The sequence below is a fragment of the Phalangium opilio genome, unplaced genomic scaffold, assembly GCF_054372755.1.
Source record: "Phalangium opilio isolate 3A_F unplaced genomic scaffold, DU_Popi_V2 ptg000053l_1, whole genome shotgun sequence".
Classification (NCBI taxonomy): Eukaryota; Metazoa; Arthropoda; class Arachnida; order Opiliones; family Phalangiidae; genus Phalangium; species Phalangium opilio.
In genome coordinates, this window is record NW_028324172.1 from 4,163,213 (window position 1) to 4,185,021 (window position 21,809).

The window sequence follows — 21,809 nt, forward strand, 5'->3', positions numbered from 1 at the left end:
TGTAGCGGTCACGTGATATGGAACCACGAATCAGAAAGCAGTGGGGTTAAATTCCTTTTGAGAGAAAGGCGGCAGTTTCAACGGGTCAACATTTCGGTTTATAAAAATGGATGGCAAAACCTCGAAGAAAGAACTTAAAGAAAGTTAAAACAGGAAAGGGAAAGAAATAAAAAGAATGAATTTGTTAAAGGGAGCAAATTATTAACAGTATTAGAATTAGGGATGGGTTGTGGAACCGCAAATTAAAAGAAGATCGAAATAGGGAAATTAATGAAACATTATGGGAAGAAGTAGCCACAGAAAACAACATGACAAGTAAGTTGAACAGTTTCTATTGTTTGAAAATTGACAGTGAAGGCATGGTGATGGTATTAAAAGTATCCTTCTAGCTTCTTGCGTTGCCATATGGGATGAACCCACCACCGTTTCTGCGAATATCGAGTTGATTTAATAGCCAAGTTTTTTAAATAGAGCCCCTTTAAAATGAATTTTTTCCTTAAAAGCAGCTTTCTTCTACTGACCGCCATTTTAATGCAATAATTATTTGGACATTCGCGGAATCGCGCCAGATGACGCCACTTTCTCGCTTCGATGAAAACACCCCAGGGGGATACCACACGCGAGAAAGCTTCTAGCATTTCTGGCGCGGGATTTGAAACTCGCGGAAACAACCCGCTCCAAGCTTCTCGCTTAGCTAGAAGTGATTTTCTAGCTTTGATGAAAACGGGGCTTAACACTGGTTTCTGACTAATCCACCTTATTCCCTAGCTTTGGTCCCATTGAACCGAATTCCCAACCGACAGAACGGCTTTTTTTGTGGTGTCCCTTTCGACCGAACGTAACAAAAGGTGCGATTTTATTATAGTCCCATTGGACTGAAATTCTATTGAACTGGAAGAAGACATACTGTGTGGTTTTGCATTAAATATATATTTAATTAATAGGAAAATCTTTTGGAAAAGGTGGCAGCTAACTAATAGGAGAATATTTTAGAAAAGGTGGCAGCTAATTAATAGGAGAATGTTTTGGAAAAGGTGGCAACTAATTAATAGGAGACTGTTTTGGAAAAGGTGGTAGCTAATTAAAAGGAGAATGTTTTACAAAAGGTGGCAGCTAATTAAAAGGAGAATATTTTGAAAAAGGTGGTAGCTAATTAAAAGGAGAATATTTTGGAAAATGTGGCAGCTAATTAAAAGGAGAATATTTTGGAAAATGTGGCAGCTAATTAAAAGGAGAATATTTTGGAAAATGTTGCAGCTAATTAAAAGGAGAATATTTTGGAAAATGTGGCAGCTAATTAAAAGGAGAATATTTTGGAAAATGTTTCAGCTAATTAGTAGGAGAATGTTTTGGAAAAGGTTGCAGCTAATTAATAGGAGAATATTTTGGAAAAGGTGGCAGCTAATTAATAGGAAAATCTTTTGGAAAAGGTGGCAGCTAATTAATAGGAAAATCTTTTGGAAAAGGTGGCAGCTAATTAATTGGAGAATGTTTTGGAAAAGGTGGTAGCTATTTAAAGGGAGAATATTTTGGAAAAGGTGGTAGCTATTTAAAGGGAGAATATTTTGGAAAAGGTGGTAGCTAATTAAAAGGAGCATATTTTGGAAAAGGTTTCAACGAATTATTGGTACCAAACCAAACCAAACCAAACCTTACCTAACCTAACCTAACCCACCCGAAACCAAAATATTAAAATTTTAATTTAAAACTTAAAGACCTTGATGGAACTACCATTAAGACTGTACTTCATTTTAAGCACAATTTGTTTATTAATTCTATGTATCTCTTGCCTTGAAAGGAATGAAAGTGAGCGTTTTAATTAGTATCACGAAACATTTGCTTTTAATATTGTTAACATACCTTTCGGAGATTCGAACCAACAACCTATCGCTTCGCAGTCCAACATCGTCTCCACCACACCACCGAATCGCTGACGGCTACAGTGTTTCAAGTTATATTCATGTAATTTTTAGGGGCGTATTCGGACGATTGGGATTTCGGTCCATCGGGAATATAGCCATTGGGCTGGAAATCTAAAATGATTGCGGGATATTCGGTCGAATGGGATTTCGGTCCATTGGGAATTCGGTTGAAAGGAACGATACCATTCCCTATCGCCGGAAGTTAGGCTTATCTCGGGATTCATGGAGGGGAGTAACGGGAAGAAAGTCGTCCGTCGTCTGCTACAAAGACTGCGATTCGGGAAGTTGTTTTAAAGCGGATAAACGCGTTTGATTATCAACTTTAAGAGTTTTTTTTACTAGAAAATAATGGTTGGATATAATTCAGGTAAATAAAAATTATTAATAAACCTATCAATATACTGTTGTTTATAACTGAAAAAACCGATTTTAGTCTGACATATTTGTATCTTTTTTGGATCTACCCAGCTTATTATAGTATGTCTATGGCTATACCTATAGCTTGATGTTAGGTTGTTGATATCTGCATGATGTCTGTTTTAGTTTAAAAACTAGAATGACACAAGGTATGGAATGATAATACATCTCAAAAGTATAGTGAAAAACATTATGTTGTATAAATATTTCTCTTCTTTTAGGTTTAAACCCCGTAATATCTTTTGATTTTTCTATGCCATATCTTGGATGGGCCCTTTTTTATTACAAACAAGTTTATAAACTTGACATAATTAAAGTATGTAAAATATATGTAAAGTTAAAGCTTAAAAATGTGTAAGCAAACAATGTAATATGATGAAAGAATTAAAAACTTTTGTTTACGGAGATATCCAACGTGATTTTATTAAAATATTAAAATTGTCTTTGAGACGTTTCGGGCCGCGGCTCGTCATTCAGTCTCAATGACGAGCCGCGGCCCGAAACGTCTCAAAGACAATTTTAATAAAATCACGTTGGATATCTCCGTAAACAAAAGTTTTTAATTCTTTTATATCTTAAAGACCGTGACAACAATAACTATGTGTAACCTTTTATAATATGATGAATTCTTGTTTTTTGCTGCTATAGCGAGTTGAAGGTAAAACTTTAGTTTAGAAAGTCTTTGTAATAATACTGAACATGGTTCGCGTGTGTGCTGTCGGTGGTTGTAAAAGCAGCAAAAACTCAAATAATTTATCGTTTCTAGAGTTCCCTAAAAATGAAGAGAAAAAATTGAATGGGCGAATGCTACCCAGATTGACATTACACATATTAAGAAGCAAACAGTTATATGTTCGTTACATTATAAGGAAAGAAAAGGCAAAAAGCGGTATTTGAAAAGCGATGCATTGCCTTCCGAATTTCCCTGGTCTGTAAGACCCGAAACGTCTGGAGAATCTCAAGATCCAATACAATCTGCTTTTGTTGTTCCTATCTTGGATGTAAACGAAGAGTCTGCAGCAGCTTTTGAACCAAAAAGCTTGACCACGTTAGAAGAACTAAGCGTAAAAAGCCAAAGTGAGGCTGGAAAAGAAACTTCAGAGGAAACATTGTTGGAACAGCAGGCAATTTTACAAACATTGCATTATTTGAGAGAGTATCATACCTATCAAAGAATGTGAGTTGGATCCGGAAATATTTTTGCTACCGAGGAATCTTTAACTTCACCATTCTTTTTGAATTAAAGGAGAAGAGTTGTAGTAACGGTAATTCTACAGGGCCGGTAGGCCCTTGTAGATATGACATGACACCCTTCCGTAATGTTAAAGGAAAATTCACAGTTTTTAGGGTTAGCATCCCATAGAAAAAGCATTAAAAAATTTTCGTTTTTTAACGCATGTGTCATAGGCCATACGGAAAAACAGAAGTTGATGACTTCTTATCCTGGGAAGTATTGGACTCTAACCATATCCGGAACCATCTCTGTTAGCCAACTTCTTATTAGGTCCGATCATCGCGCCACCAACGGCGCTTCCCTCATTTTGAGCTGGCAGGCTGATTTGCGCGCCAGCAGCGGGCAAGTAACGAAACTTTAAGGCGTGTCCTGTGGTTTGAGGTAACGAATCAGAAATGGTGACAAGAACAGCTGTTAATAGAGTTTGCAAGAAATTCCGGTCAAACTAGTATGGGGTCCTAGGCCCACGGATTGTAATGGATTTTCAAAGAGTTCTAGACAGACAGCTTTTCAACGATTGGCGCTGAAGAAGTTTTGAACACGCCCACAGTTTGAGTGCCACAGCCTCTCGGCGTGGGATTTTTTTCAGTAGATTAGATAGTTTTCCTAGTGGGGAGGAAACTTTCGACCCTCTTTTACGATTGCCATAGGCAATTTTGACTAGCAGGGATGGATACTATATAAAGCCTTAGTGTCCAATACTTCCCAGGATAAGAAGTCATTAACTTCTGGGAAAAAGTATAGCGAAGTTAGTTTTCGGAATACTTCTAAATTAACAAGCATTTATTAAATGGGAAACTTACCTGTTTCGATTTTTAATTAATGAAGTTTAAGTATTGTAATTTAACTAATTAATGAAGTTTAAGTATTGTAATTTAACTAATTAATGAAGTTTAAGTATTGTAATTTAACTAATTAACAAAGTACGTTAAAAAATTACTTTTGGGTCAGAAGTCAGCCTAACCTTATAGCGCGCTTAAACCTATTTCTTCATTTCGTTCTCGTTGACAACTAGAAGGGCCTAGGTTTGTGGGTGCTAACAAGTTACGTTGACAAATTTCAAATGTTGGGTTTCTTGCTGATTTTCCTAATTTCTCAGCCGCAGACGCTAACAAATTACTTTGGTATTTCATCCGAGCTTGAGCACTTTTATATGTATTTTCTAATTAACTGTAGCACCCTTAATAAGGTCGAATTTTTGTCTAGAAAAGTAATTCAGGTAAATAATTACAGTTAATAGAGGTTTTTTATATCATTTAAAGTAAGGTTTTCGACGTTCTTTACTGCCAAGGCTTAAGTTGTATTTTAGTTTGTCTATGTAATATAGTGTTTATAGTGTCTTTCCTTTTAAAGATTATAAGAAAGCTAATTTCGAGCTCTGTTTTGGAATTACAAAACACGCAGTCTGCTTCGATTCATGCTACAAATTCCAACCCTAGGGCCTTGGTTTTACCCTACTTAATACTGTATTCATGACAGTTTGTTGGCACGTCTAGTTTTAAGTTAAAAATGCCATATCTATCCAAATTATTATGGTTTAGAAATCATCGGTAGTGTTTTCACCCTGTGAAGAATTCAACTTCAAAATATTACAGGAAAGATGACAAAATTTTCAATGTGTTTTCCCTGCGGCAGTTAAAAGAGTGGTGTTAACGTTAGCGCAGTTGATTCAACATTCTCATTTGAAAACAGGTATAAACGGTTTAATTATTTGTTAATCTCACTAAAATGCTACTAATTGTGAAGGTGTGTTATATAATACCTGAAACTAAACTTGATCACTCGTTAAAACAATTTTGATCCTATTGAATCAGTCATACTGTGATGTTACGTTATCATTTTATGAACTATTTGATACCAACAGTGGATTGTTTAATTCATAAATAACAGTGGTGCTGGTTAATCCAGGAGGACAGTGTCGTCATATAATTTAATTAGGCAAATAATTGTCATGTTTACATCACAGATTCTCTCAATGTAACCACGTTAGAATTAGACGGAGGGTTACGTTGTTTGCTATTTCCACAGTCCACATTGCCGTTTGTTTATTGGTTTAAATTGCTATGAATTGTATAGGTATTTGATTTAATCACTGGTATTCAAGCTAAACTATAGAATAACATCATTCATTAACATATTGTATAGATAATCTTTATGTTACCACAAACCTAGCACAGGATATGATAAAAATTGAACGCAATTTGTTGGAAATAATCAAAAACTCCTCTAAACATTAGAATTAAGGTGAATTAATTGTTGAAAGTCATTTTATAAGCTTAATGAGCACTGACGACAAGTCAATTTCAACGTAATTAAGTATAATTAACGTGAAATTAAACCCCAAATATACATTTTTTGGATGAAAACTCAGATAACTCTTAAATGATGTTCTTGATTAAGATTGTATCTACCCAAGCCGTTGGTAAAGCGCCATGTTTTGTCTTTCACACTTAAGCTAATTTAAAATATCTCCAAAGTACCTTAATAGGCGCGAAATTCAAAAGTTTAGCCTAAAATGAGAATCGAAAACTCCACTAAAAATTGCAATTAAGGTGAAGTATACATTTACACTCATTTTATAACCTACATGTACACTGCCAAAACACAATCCTACGTTAATTTTAACTCAATTTAATATAATTAACGTGAAATTAAACCAAAATATACATTTTTGGATAAAAGCTCAAATAAATTTTAAATAAACTGTTTAATTATGATTAAAAGTACCCAAGCCGTTGGTAAAGCCCAATATTTTCTATTTCACACTTAAGTTAATTTAAACTATCTTTAAAGTACAATAATTGCCGCGAAATTCAAAAGTTTTGGGTTAAAAAATGAATTTGCGGAAAAATTAAACTGCACTAAACATTGCAATTAGGGTAAAAAATTCAAATAAATTTTAAGCTTAATCCACTCTCACGAGACACGCTCAAATTAAGATTAAAACATCACAAGTTTTTCGCACAGCCACAGATGTTTCCTATTTCACTTTCGAATTAATTTAATTCATCATTAAAATACATCAAAAGCGCATACATATTTTAGAGTAATTGCAATTAAAGTTAATATTTCATTGAAACTTGTATTATAAACTAAATCCACACTAGATAAACCGTTAAATTAAACTTAATCAAGTATTATTAATGTGAAATTAACCCAAAACACGAATGTTTTTGGTAAATTCCTGGATACCTTATAATTAAACTAACAAATTATAATTAAAACTACACTTATGTTTCATTCAGCCACCATTTTCCTGTTTAATTCTTGCACTTAAAAACTTGTCATTTAAAATCATTTTTCCCATATTGAAAGAGAGCTATTGAAAAGGCGCGAAATTTAAAAGTTTCTTGGGGGGGAGGGGGCTACAGTATGTGTGCCTTTTTAACAGGAGTATTGTTACAATTGTAACACTACAGACCTTGTATTTCTAATGGAACCGGCAATACCGCAACGCTGAGCCGAAAAACCAGGATGGTAATTGTTTGGACCTATCGGGTGAGGATATTGGAGCACCAAAAACATACCGCGCTGTCACTTGTTGAACGTTAAAGCGACCTTCATCACTTTAAATCCCATGACCTGCTCAATCTGGCAATCTTTGAAAACTCAACTTTGAGGTACTTCCGGTCCCTTTTGATATACAGGGTCTTCAGTGTAGGAGCTAAGTAGTAGAATTACAGTAGTTAGTCTGGTTTCCTAGCAAAATGCCAACCTATTCCAACCAGGACAAATTGGACAGGATGTTTATTTTGGGTGAAGGTCGCAGTAACGTTCAACTAAAGGCAATGCTTTATGCCGAACTGTTTCCACACCGACAACATCCGGTGCGAAGCACCTTTTCCGACATTGGCAAGCACCTTCGTGATTTCGGTAGTGCAAGATCGTGAATGTAGAAGAGACTGTATAGTCTGTAATGAGGATAGAGATTTGACATCGAAGCACGTTTTGAAGCCAATTCATGCTAATAAGTAATAATAGAGCGGTGGAACAAGAAGTTGCACTAAGCCTTTCTACTGTTTGTGCCAGTTTACAAGGGCATCACTACCGGCATTATCATACCCCCTACATCAAGCCTTAACGGACGAGGATTACCTAAGACGGCAATACCATTAGTCTTACCAGGCGTCATGAGTTTACTGCTTGCAAATATATTGCAAGACATGGACAGTCGTCTGCCTCAACCACAATTCTAGAAACGTCGAATATTTTCGTTGATGTGTTTACCAAACAGTTAAGAAGTTTTAATTTGAGGCCCACGTTCTAAGACCAATCGTAGGACTGTGCTTTAAAATATTTTGTTGTGTTCAGGCATATTCTCCAGTATTCTTTTTGTAACTTGTCACTAGCATATAATAATCATGAATTCCAGACATTTATTTACACGCTGTATAATTTAGTATGACATCAGCCGTTGGCAGTATTGGGGGTTGTACATAAAGGAAGGTGTTGGTCTGACCTCGACCACACTGTATATGTATATAGTGTACGAAACAAATAAACATTTTTATTCTATATTTTAAATATTGCAATTTTTAAACTTTATCTTAAATAAAGTACAAATTATTTGCTTATCGAAATCTATGTTTTTTATATAAGTTAAATGTAATTAACGATACATAAGTTCTTCTTTCAACCCAAAATGTATGACGGTAGAGCTAACATAATTATTCAAAATTTAAACACATTAAGACTGAAGTGACAGATATTATAAAAAAACGTCTTGGTTTGGACCAAGGCCGAAAAAACAAACGATATGTGTGAGGTTAATCAATTGGCTGAAGTTTCAGATATTGCAATTTTTTTTAGTTATTTTTATCCATTTAATCCTTAAAAATATTAAATTCAATCAACTGATTTTACTGTTAATCGATCTATTCCCTATAAATTATTTGAAAAAATTACATATCTACGCTTTTTCAAGAACAATTACATTTTCCGAAAACATTTTATCATGAAATTAATGATTTTGAAGGGATTTCGTGTAAGCACCTTGACGGACATAGATTTAATTGTTGCTGGCTTGACAAATTTTCAAATTTGCACCCAAAAAAGTTTAAATCTGTAAGTTGCTAAGAAGACTGATGTTCAAAAAAACATGATAATTTAAATTTATTTTCTTCAGACTAGTTAATAAACTAAATAACTAATGTCGTCTATTTAAGACAAAGCAACATCGTTTATCCTGTGTGGTTTCAATTAGTAGCTATCTGTAACACTGGAAAAATATGATATCGGTATATAACCAAAGGTAAGGGTAAAAATTGCATAAAAAGAAATACGTATCAGTACCAATGGCTTGTTATATTCATCTCCATTCATTACCAGTTAAACGAAGAAGGTCACACTTAACTTAACCCCCCCCCCTTCCTCCATTTCCCCAATATATAAAATTTTACAATCACCAGTGGTTCCAGTGTTTTGGGTTATCTGAGCCGACGCAATACACCCAGCAAATATTACCATATAGGTCGAAACCTTTTCACGTGACATTAGTGAACGGTACATGACTCTCCGGACTTGCCCGCCAACCTTAGTAACCTAAAACTATAAAACGTTCGTGTACAAGAATGATTATAGTTGTGGCTTGACACTCGCTAGCGCCTGAAGGACCGATCACTCAGTCCAATCGGTGTACATTTGTAAGAGAGTAGACCATTTTAGAAATTACATACAGAGAATTAAAACACAGGTGTGATGCCGCCATTAAGGTCCTCTCTCTCGCCTAGAAGCACCGCTATAGGCAGTGAAAGTTGACTAGCCTCCTGCCTGTAGTCAACTTTGTTACCGTCTCGCGGTGACCCTTGGTGCGACGGAGAATACCCAATGGTGGCCTCGCCACTGTGTGTTTTCCGAAATGGTATTTATGCGTGCTAAAATGATTATGCGTAATACGTTACCGGTGTACAAGTAACGCCAACAATGTAGAAAGGGGTGGTGACGTTTCAAATTCTAAAGTACGAAGAGGGTATTGCAGTGCAACCTTTACTACATAGTCGCGACATTGGAAATGTAGCATTTCGTAGTACGAAATTAAATGTATGAATTCGTGCAACACCCTGCTTTGGAATCCACTTTTAAAAATTTACATTTTCCTTTCGAATTATGTCAAAGTTCGCTTGGTCTTTTTAGACACAGTATTTCAAATATTCAATATTGGTCCCACAACACGTACTCCCTTCAAAATAATTAATTTCATGATTAAATGTTTTCGGAAAATGTAATTGTTCTTGAAAAAGCGTAGATATGTAATTTTTTCAATTAATTTAGAGGAAATAGATCGATTAACAGTAAAATCAGTTGATTGAATTTAATATTTTTTAAGGATTAAATGGATAAAAATAACTAAAAAAAATTGCAATATCTGAACTTCAGCCAATTGATTAACCTCACACATATCGTTTGTTTTTTCGGCCTTGGTCCAAACCAAGACGTTTTTTTATAATATCTGTCACTTCAGTCTTAATGTATTTAAATTTTGAATAATTATGTTAGCTCTACCGTCATACATTTTGGGTTGAAAGAAGAACTTATGTATCGTGAATTACATTTAACTTATATAAAATGTAATTGTTCTTGAAAAAGCGTAGATATGTAATTTTTTCAAATAATTTATAGGGAATAGATCGATTAACAGTAAAATCAGTTGATTGAATTTAATATTTTTAAGGATTAAATGGATAAAAATAACTAAAAAAAATTGCAATATCTGAAACTTCAGCCAATTGATTAACCTCACACATATCGTTTGTTTTTTCGGCCTTGGTCCAAACCAAGACGTTTTTTTATAATATCTGTCACTTCAGTCTTAATGTGTTTAAATTTTGAATAATTATGTTAGCTCTACCGTCATACATTTTGGGTTGAAAGAAGAACTTATGTATCGTTAATTACATTTAACTTATATAAAAAACATAGATTTCGATAAGCAAATAATTTGTACTTTATTTAAGATAAAGTTTAAAAATTGCAATATTTAAAATATAGAATAAAAATGTTTATTTGTTTCGTACATTATATACATATACAGTGTGGTCGAGGTCAGACCAACACCTTCCTTTATGTACAACCCCCAATACTGCCAACGGCTGATGTCATACTAAATTATACAGCGTGTAAATAAATGTCTGGAATTCATGATTATTATATGCTAGTGACAAGTTACAAAAAGAATACTGGAGAATATGCCTGAACACAACAAAATATTTTAAAGCACAGTCCTACGATTGGTCTTAGAACGTGGGCCTCAAATTAAAACTTCTTAACTGTTTGGTAAACACATCAACGAAAATATTCGACGTTTCTAGAATTGTGGTTGAGGCAGACGACTGTCCATGTCTTGCAATATATTTGCAAGCAGTAAACTCATGACGCCTGGTAAGACTAATGGTATTGCCGTCTTAGGTAATCCTCGTCCGTTAAGGCTTGATGTAGGGGGTATGATAATGCCGGTAGTGATGCCCTTGTAAACTGGCACAAACAGTAGAAAGGCTTAGTGCAACTTCTTGTTCCACCGCTCTATTATTACTTATTAGCATGAATTGGCTTCAAAACGTGCTTCGATGTCAAATCTCTATCCTCATTACAGACTATACAGTCTCTTCTACATTCACGATCTTGCACTACCGAAATCACGAAGGTGCTTGCCAATGTCGGAAAAGGTGCTTCGCACCGGATGTTGTCGGTGTGGAAACAGTTCGGCATAAAGCATTGCCTTTAGTTGAACGTTACTGCGACCTTCACCCAAAATAAACATCCTGTCCAATTTGTCCTGGTTGGAATAGGTTGGCATTTTGCTAGGAAACCAGACTAACTACTGTAATTCTACTACTTAGCTCCTACACTGAAGACCCTGTATATCAAAAGGGACCGGAAGTACCTCAAAGTTGAGTTTTCAAAGATTGCCAGATTGAGCAGGTCATGGGATTTAAAGTGATGAAGGTCGCTTTAACGTTCAACAAGTGACAGCGCGGTATGTTTTTGGTGCTCCAATATCCTCACCCGATAGGTCCAAACAATTACCATCCTGGTTTTTCGGCTCAGCGTTGCGGTATTGCCGGTTCCATTAGAAATACAAGGTCTGTAGTGTTACAATTGTAACAATACTCCTGTTAAAAAGGCACACATACTGTAGCCCCCTCCCCCCCAAGAAACTTTTAAATTTCGCGCCTTTTCAATAGCTCTCTTTCAATATGGGAAAAATGATTTTAAATGACAAGTTTTTAAGTGCAAGAATTAAACAGGAAAATGGTGGCTGAATGAAACATAAGTGTAGTTTTAATTATAATTTGTTAGTTTAATTATAAGGTATCCAGGAATTTACCAAAAACATTCGTGTTTTGGGTTAATTTCACATTAATAATACTTGATTAAGTTTAATTTAACGGTTTATCTAGTGTGGATTTAGTTTATAATACAAGTTTCAATGAAATATTAACTTTAATTGCAATTACTCTAAAATATGTATGCGCTTTTGATGTATTTTAATGATGAATTAAATTAATTCGAAAGTGAAATAGGAAACATCTGTGGCTGTGCGAAAAACTTGTGATGTTTTAATCTTAATTTGAGCGTGTCTCGTGAGAGTGGATTAAGCTTAAAATTTATTTGAATTTTTTACCCTAATTGCAATGTTTAGTGCAGTTTAATTTTTCCGCAAATTCATTTTTTAACCCAAAACTTTTGAATTTCGCGGCAATTATTGTACTTTAAAGATAGTTTAAATTAACTTAAGTGTGAAATAGAAAATATTGGGCTTTACCAACGGCTTGGGTACTTTTAATCATAATTAAACAGTTTATTTAAAATTTATTTGAGCTTTTATCCAAAAATGTATATTTTGGTTTAATTTCACGTTAATTATATTAAATTGAGTTAAAATTAACGTAGGATTGTGTTTTGGCAGTGTACATGTAGGTTATAAAATGAGTGTAAATGTATACTTCACCTTAATTGCAATTTTTAGTGGAGTTTTCGATTCTCATTTTAGGCTAAACTTTTGAATTTCGCGCCTATTAAGGTACTTTGGAGATATTTTAAATTAGCTTAAGTGTGAAAGACAAAACATGGCGCTTTACCAACGGCTTGGGTAGATACAATCTTAATCAAGAACATCATTTAAGAGTTATCTGAGTTTTCATCCAAAAAATGTATATTTGGGGTTTAATTTCACGTTAATTATACTTAATTACGTTGAAATTGACTTGTCGTCAGTGCTCATTAAGCTTATAAAATGACTTTCAACAATTAATTCACCTTAATTCTAATGTTTAGAGGAGTTTTTGATTATTTCCAACAAATTGCGTTCAATTTTTATCATATCCTGTGCTAGGTTTGTGGTAACATAAAGATTATCTATACAATATGTTAATGAATGATGTTATTCTATAGTTTAGCTTGAATACCAGTGATTAAATCAAATACCTATACAATTCATAGCAATTTAAACCAATAAACAAACGGCAATGTGGACTGTGGAAATAGCAAACAACGTAACCCTCCGTCTAATTCTAACGTGGTTACATTGAGAGAATCTGTGATGTAAACATGACAATTATTTGCCTAATTAAATTATATGACGACACTGTCCTCCTGGATTAACCAGCACCACTGTTATTTATGAATTAAACAATCCACTGTTGGTATCAAATAGTTCATAAAATGATAACGTAACATCACAGTATGACTGATTCAATAGGATCAAAATTGTTTTAACGAGTGATCAAGTTTAGTTTCAGGTATTATATAACACACCTTCACAATTAGTAGCATTTTAGTGAGATTAACAAATAATTAAACCGTTTATACCTGTTTTCAAATGAGAATGTTGAATCAACTGCGCTAACGTTAACACCACTCTTTTAACTGCCGCAGGGAAAACACATTGAAAATTTTGTCATCTTTCCTGTAATATTTTGAAGTTGAATTCTTCACAGGGTGAAAACACTACCGATGATTTCTAAACCATAATAATTTGGATAGATATGGCATTTTTAACTTAAAACTAGACGTGCCAACAAACTGTCATGAATACAGTATTAAGTAGGGTAAAACCAAGGCCCTAGGGTTGGAATTTGTAGCATGAATCGAAGCAGACTGCGTGTTTTGTAATTCCAAAACAGAGCTCGAAATTAGCTTTCTTATAATCTTTAAAAGGAAAGACACTATAAACACTATATTACATAGACAAACTAAAATACAACTTAAGCCTTGGCAGTAAAGAACGTCGAAAACCTTACTTTAAATGATATAAAAAACCTCTATTAACTGTAATTATTTACCTGAATTACTTTTCTAGACAAAAATTCGACCTTATTAAGGGTGCTACAGTTAATTAGAAAATACATATAAAAGTGCTCAAGCTCGGATGAAATACCAAAGTAATTTGTTAGCGTCTGCGGCTGAGAAATTAGGAAAATCAGCAAGAAACCCAACATTTGAAATTTGTCAACGTAACTTGTTAGCACCCACAAACCTAGGCCCTTCTAGTTGTCAACGAGAACGAAATGAAGAAATAGGTTTAAGCGCGCTATAAGGTTAGGCTGACTTCTGACCCAAAAGTAATTTTTTAACGTACTTTGTTAATTAGTTAAATTACAATACTTAAACTTCATTAATTAGTTAAATTACAATACTTAAACTTCATTAATTAGTTAAATTACAATACTTAAACTTCATTAATTAAAAATCGAAACAGGTAAGTTTCCCATTTAATAAATGCTTGTTAATTTAGAAGTATTCCGAAAACTAACTTCGCTATACTTTTTCCGTATGGCCTATGACACATGCGTTAAAAAACGAAAATTTTTTAATGCTTTTTCTATGGGATGCTAACCCTAAAAACTGTGAATTTTCCTTTAACATTACGGAAGGGTGTCATGTCATATCTACAAGGGCCTACCGGCCCTGTAGAATTACCGTTACTACAACTCTTCTCCTTTAATTCAAAAAGAATGGTGAAGTTAAAGATTCCTCGGTAGCAAAAATATTTCCGGATCCAACTCACATTCTTTGATAGGTATGATACTCTCTCAAATAATGCAATGTTTGTAAAATTGCCTGCTGTTCCAACAATGTTTCCTCTGAAGTTTCTTTTCCAGCCTCACTTTGGCTTTTTACGCTTAGTTCTTCTAACGTGGTCAAGCTTTTTGGTTCAAAAGCTGCTGCAGACTCTTCGTTTACATCCAAGATAGGAACAACAAAAGCAGATTGTATTGGATCTTGAGATTCTCCAGACGTTTCGGGTCTTACAGACCAGGGAAATTCGGAAGGCAATGCATCGCTTTTCAAATACCGCTTTTTGCCTTTTCTTTCCTTATAATGTAACGAACATATAACTGTTTGCTTCTTAATATGTGTAATGTCAATCTGGGTAGCATTCGCCCATTCAAGTTTTTTTCTCTTCATTTTTAGGGAACTCTAGAAACGATAAATTATTTGAGTTTTTGCTGCTTTTACAACCACCGACAGCACACACGCGAACCATGTTCAGTATTATTACAAAGACTTTCTAAACTAAAGTTTTACCATCAACTCGCTATAGCAGCAAAAAACAAGAATTCATCATATTATAAAAGGTTACACATAGTTATTGTTGTCACGGTCTTTAAGATATAAAAGAATTAAAAACTTTTGTTTACGGAGATATCCAACGTGATTTTATTAAAATTGTCTTTGAGACGTTTCGGGCCGCGGCTCGTCATTGAGACTGAATGACGAGCCGCGGCCCGAAACGTCTCAAAGACAATTTTAATATTTTAATAAAATCACGTTGGATATCTCCGTAAACAAAAGTTTTTAATTCTTTCATCATATTACATTGTTTGCTTACACATTTTTAAGCTTTAACTTTACATATATTTTACATACTTTAATTATGTCAAGTTTATAAACTTGTTTGTAATAAAAAAGGGCCCATCCAAGATATGGCATAGAAAAATCAAAAGATATTACGGGGTATAAACCTAAAAGAAGAGAAATATTTATACAACATAATGTTTTTCACTATACTTTTGAGATGTATTATCATTCCATACCTTGTGTCATTCTAGTTTTTAAACTAAAACAGACATCAACAACCTATAACATCAAGCTACGGGTATTGCCATAGACATATTAGAAATGGCATAGAAAAGTCAAAAAATATTACGGGGTTTAAACTTAAAAGAAGAGAAATATTTATACAACATAATGTTTTTCACTATACTTTTGAGATATATTATCATTCCATACCTTGTGTTATTCTAGTTTTTAAACTAAAACAGACATCATGCAGATATCAACAACCTAACATCAAGCTACAGGTATAGCCATAGACATACTATAATAAGCTGGGTAGATCCAAAAAAGATACAAATATGTCAGACTAAAATCGGTTTTTTCAGTTATAAACAACAGTATATTGATAGGTTTATTAATAATTTTTATTTACCTGAATTATATCCAACCATTATTTTCTAGTAAAAAAAACTCTTAAAGTTGATAATCAAACGCGTTTATCCGCTTTAAAACAACTTCCCGAATCGCAGTCTTTGTAGCAGACGACGGACGACTTTCTTCCCGTTACTCCCCTCCATGAATCCCGAGATAAGCCTAACTTCCGGCGATAGGGAATGGTATCGTTCCTTTCAACCGAATTCCCAATGGACCGAAATCCCATTCGACCGAATATCCCGCAATCATTTTAGATTTCCAGCCCAATGGCTATATTCCCGATGGACCGAAATCCCAATCGTCCGAATACGCCCCTAAAAATTACATGAATATAACTTGAAACACTGTAGCCGTCAGCGATTCGGTGGTGTGGTGGAGACGATGTTGGACTGCGAAGCGATAGGTTGTTGGTTCGAATCTCCGAAAGGTATGTTAACAATATTAAAAGTAAATGTTTCGTGATACTAATTAAAACGCTCACTTTCATTCCTTTCAAGGCAAGAGATACATAGAATTAATAAACAAATTGTGCTTAAAATGAAGTACAGTCTTAATGGTAGTTCCATCAAGGTCTTTAAGTTTTAAATTAAAATTTTAATATTTTGGTTTCGGGTGGGTTAGGTTAGGTTAGGTAAGGTTTGGTTTGGTTTGGTACCAATAATTCGTTGAAACCTTTTCCAAAATATGCTCCTTTTAATTAGCTACCACCTTTTCCAAAATATTCTCCCTTTAAATAGCTACCACCTTTTCCAAAATATTCTCCCTTTAAATAGCTACCACCTTTTCCAAAACATTCTCCTATTAATTAGCTGCCACCTTTTCCAAAAGATTTTCCTATTAATTAGCTGCCACCTTTTCCAAAAGATTTTCCTATTAATTAGCTGCCACCTTTTCCAAAATATTCTCCTATTAATTAGCTGCAACCTTTTCCAAAACATTCTCCTACTAATTAGCTGAAACATTTTCCAAAATATTCTCCTTTTAATTAGCTGCCACATTTTCCAAAATATTCTCCTTTTAATTAGCTGCAACATTTTCCAAAATATTCTCCTTTTAATTAGCTGCCACATTTTCCAAAATATTCTCCTTTTAATTAGCGGCCACATTTTCCAAAATATTCTCCTTTTAATTAGCTACCACCTTTTCAAAAATATTCTCCTTTTAATTAGCTACCACCTTTTCCAAAATATTCTACTTTTAATTAGCTACCACCTTTTCCAAAATATTCTCCTTTTAATTAGCTACCACCTTTTTCAAAATATTCTCCTTTTAATTAGCTACCAACTTTTCCAAAACATTCTCCTATTAATTAGCTGCCACCTTTTGTAAAACATTCTCCTTTTAATTAGCTACCACCTTTTCCAAAACAGTCTCCTATTAATTAGTTGCCACCTTTTCCAAAACATTCTCCTATTAATTAGCTGCCACCTTTTCTAAAATATTCTCCTATTAGTTAGCTGCCACCTTTTCCAAAAGATTTTCCTATTAATTAAATATATATTTAATGCAAAACCACACAGTATGTCTTCTTCCAGTTCAATAGAATTTCGGTCCAATGGGACTATAATAAAATCGCACCTTTTGGCTACGTTCGGTCGAAAGGGACACCACAAAAAAAGCCGTTCTGTCGAATGGGAATTCGGTTCAATGGGACCAAAGCTAGGGAATAAGGTGGATTAGTCAGAAACCAGTGTTATAGTTGATGGGGTATCGTAAAGTGCAATCCTACCAAAACCACTGCCATGAAACAAAGATTTTTAAATCGCAATATATATTTTTCAATCAAATTGGAAGGGAGAAGTTACGACTGGCGTGGCTTACAAAGCCAAATCTACCATACCACGATATTGAAATATTAAGTTCTTACGAAAATACTTTCCTTGTTACATTGCCCCCTATTCGTTCTACAGTAGTTAGTATGTTTGCACATAATATTGAATTATTTAAACTTCCATCGATATATTCGAGTTCTAACTAAGAAAACCGTATTTACGTTCCGAGAACGCATTAAGGCTCCTCAGAGAAGTCCGCACTTCTCTCGGAACTTCATACTTTTACTTCAATTGAATTTAATCAACTTAAAGTCACTTTCATTACAATATAACTTAATTTCAACCCAGGTTAAGCGGCCCAGTGACTATCGAGTACCACGCTGCCCCGCGATCCTCGAAGAAATGAAAATGAAGAACTTATTGCTGAGTAACGTAGAGACTAGAGAGTGAGAGGCGAGGGTATTATAAAAGGGATAAGGCACATTACCTAGACCCTTTTTAGTTTTATAGGGTCTAGAACTAGATCCACTTTGCTGGCTTAGGCTTAACGAGAAAAACGCGGAAGGGACAGCTAGCAGACAGCCACAATTTTCTTGGGGTAGCCGTATAAAAAAACATCTATCGGAGACAAATTAAAGTGGTGGCAAATAAGTCACGTGGGAAATGGTCCGAAATCTATATTAAGTTTAATATTTTTTCAAACTTGCACTACTTCGAATAAATGTTTTTCTAACGAAACTTTTATTCGGTTAACATTCAATTGAATAAATGTTATAAAAGTATTTCCCTATTGATTTCTTGTTTTAAATCTAAAAATGGTTAAAAACTACGCTTTCAAACATTATCGAAACACTTCAGGTTAAGTTACCATGCGACTACCAATGGTGAATTAAGTTAACAAGCGCCTATCAAAAGTTGATAAAAAATGTTTCGTAAGCTTGTCACAAACTGATTGAAGTAGGTCGTAGGTTCTCTTAAAGCGACGCCCGGCCAGGCGCTGTCAAAGGCTTAGTAATGCTGACAAAATAGTGAGATGAAAGTCCTGTAAAATTAACCGTGTGTAGTGAATTCTCGCTTGTCATTCTCTAACTAGCTCGAGCTGTAAGTCTCTAGACGTTACGAAGTGTAGGAAATGTCATACTTTTGGAACATATCTTATAAACTTATCACCTTAACAAAAGTGTTTTCGATCTTTTTGTTCAACAAATAATTCGCAATAAAAATTTTCTTTTATTTTACTTTTCGTTATAGGGCAATGGACAACCTGAAACTAAAACGTGCTATTGCGTCGGAACTATGTTTCGTCGCCAAATCCAATCTGCGATTGGTGAAAAATAAATTAGCCATAATGAATAGATCAATCTTCCAGTACGAAGAAGAATGGTAAGAAGTCATTTTTAATAGGAAGCTAACAGTTCTGAGCCTAAAACGTCACACCCTTCTATTTCTTACTAGAGTTTCATCCCCCTAACGGTTGGAAACAGTATTCTACTCGCAAAAATGCCAACCAGAGGGGGGCTGTGTGACGTCAGACTATCTCTTCTTCTTAGCCAGTTTTTAGCTCCCTATATCTTATTTCTTTGTAGTTCTTCGAGTAAAGGTCTGCCATCAGCGAAACTAAACGCCAGTTTGTAATGACAACTGTTAAATCTATGAACCAAAGGGGCTAGCGAAATTATCTTACCTCCCCCGTTTCTTAGCTTTAACTGCGCGTGCGCTTGGTATCGTTCCTTTCAACCGAATTCCCAATGGACCGAAATCCCATTCGACCGAATATCCCGCAATGATTTTAGATTTCCAGCCCAATGGCTATATTCCCGATGGACCGAAATCCCAATCGTCCGAATATGCCCCTAAAAAATACATGAATATAACTTGAAACACTGTAGCCGTCAGCGATTCGGTGGTTTAGTGGATACGATGTTGGACTGCGAAGCGATAGGTTGTTGGTTCGAATCTCCGAAAGGTATGTTAATAATATTAAAAGTAAATGTTTCGTGATACTAATAAAAACGCTCACTTTCATTCCTTTCAAGGCAAGAGATATATAGAACTAATAATCAAATTGTGCTTAAAATGAAGTACAGTCTTAATGGTAGTTCCATCAATGTCTTTAAATTAAAATTTTAATATTTTGGTTTCGGGTGGGTTAGGTTAGGTTAGCTTAGGTTAGGTTAGGTTAGGTTAGGTTAGGTTAGGTTAGGTTAGCTTAGGTTAGCTTAGGTTAGGTTAGCTTAGGTTAGGTTAGGTTAGCTTAGGTTAGCTTAGGTTAGGTTAGGTTAGGTTAGGTTAGGTTAGGTTAAGTTAGGTTAGGTTAGCTTAGGTTAGTTTAGCTTAGGTTAGGTTAGGTTAGCTTAGGTTAGTTTAGCTTAGGTTAGCTTAGGTTAGGTTAGCTTAGGTTAGGTTAGGTTAGGTTTGGTTTGGTTAAAATAATTCGTTGACCCCTTTTCCAAAATATGCTCCTTTTAATTAGCTACCACCTTTTCCAAAATATGCTCCTTTTAATTAGCTACCACCTTTTCCAAAATATTCTCCCTTTAAATAGCTACCACCTTTTCCAAAACATTCTCCTATTAATTAGTTCCCACCTTTTCCAAAAGATTTTCCTATTAATTAGCTGCCACCTTTTTCAAAATATTCTCATATTAATTTGCTGCAACCTTTTCCAAAACATTCTCCTACTAATTAGCTACCACCTTTTCCAAAACATTCTCCTATTAATTAGCTGCAACCTTTTCCAAAACATTCTCCTACTAATAAGCTGCCACATTTTCCAAAATATTCTCCTTTTAATTAGCTACCACCTTTTCTAAAATATTCTCCTATTACTTAGCTGCCACCTTTTCCAAAAGATTTTCCTATTAATTAGCTGCCACCTTTTCCAAAATATTCTCCTATTAATTAGCTGCAACCTTTTCCAAAATATTCTCCAATTAATTATTTGACATCTTTTCCAAAAGATTTTCCTATTAATTAGCTGCCACCTTTTCCAAAATATTCTCCTATTAATTAGCTGCAACCTTTTCCAAAATATTCTCCAATTAATTATTTGACATCTTTTCCAAAATATTTCTATTATTGCTGATAAATTGTTCGTGGTAAGAGGCGGGCTTTTAATACTCATATAAATAATCTTTTTACCTCCAAACAAGGTTGGGTTGGGTTAGGTTAGGTTAGGTTAGGTTAGGTGAGGTGAGGTTCGCCGTAATTAAAACATAGTTAAAATAAGTGCAGTAATACATTTTCAACTCACATTTATTTTAACAATAATAAGTTGTGAAATTAAAAATATATTTAATGCAAAACCACACAGTATGTCTTCTTCCAGTTCAATAGAATTTCGGTCCAATGGGACTATAATAAAATCGCACCTTTGGCTACGTTCGGTCGAATGGGACCCCAAAAAAAACCCCCTTCTGTCGAATGGGAATTCGGTTCAATGGGACCAAAGCGTGCGCTTCAGGTAATTTGTGACTTTAGCATCTTAGGGTTTAGAGCCGTTTCTAGGACCGATAGTGCATAATTTTGTGCGAGTCGAGTACCAATCTCGCGGCTTAGCCCATTACCATTGCTTGTTGTGGGCTGAGGAAGCTCCTGTGATTGGTTTCTCTTCGGAAATAGCTATTTTGGAGTACGTGCAAAAGTATGTCATGTTTTCAAGCTGCTGAAAGTCCAGAAATTTACCGGCTAGTAAAATAATTTCATACACATAAATGTTGCAGCAGTTGCTATCGAAAGGTTAAGGCAGGAAATAAGGAGCTGAAATTGTATCGCTACGGTTTTCCTCAAAACTTAACAAATGTTGCGACTTTTAACTCGATTAAATTAGTTACGCGCCATCGTAAAATGAAACGAGGCCAAAAACGTCTGTACGATTTGCCCAGAAATGAAAACGAAGTTTTTGTCAATGACTACAATCCGGCATTAATTTTGGCTTTGAAGGCCAATATGGATTTGCAGTTTGTCGCCGATTCCTCGGAACAAGTGGCGATATACGTCACGTCGTACGTGACAAAGGGAAATCGGGCTGAA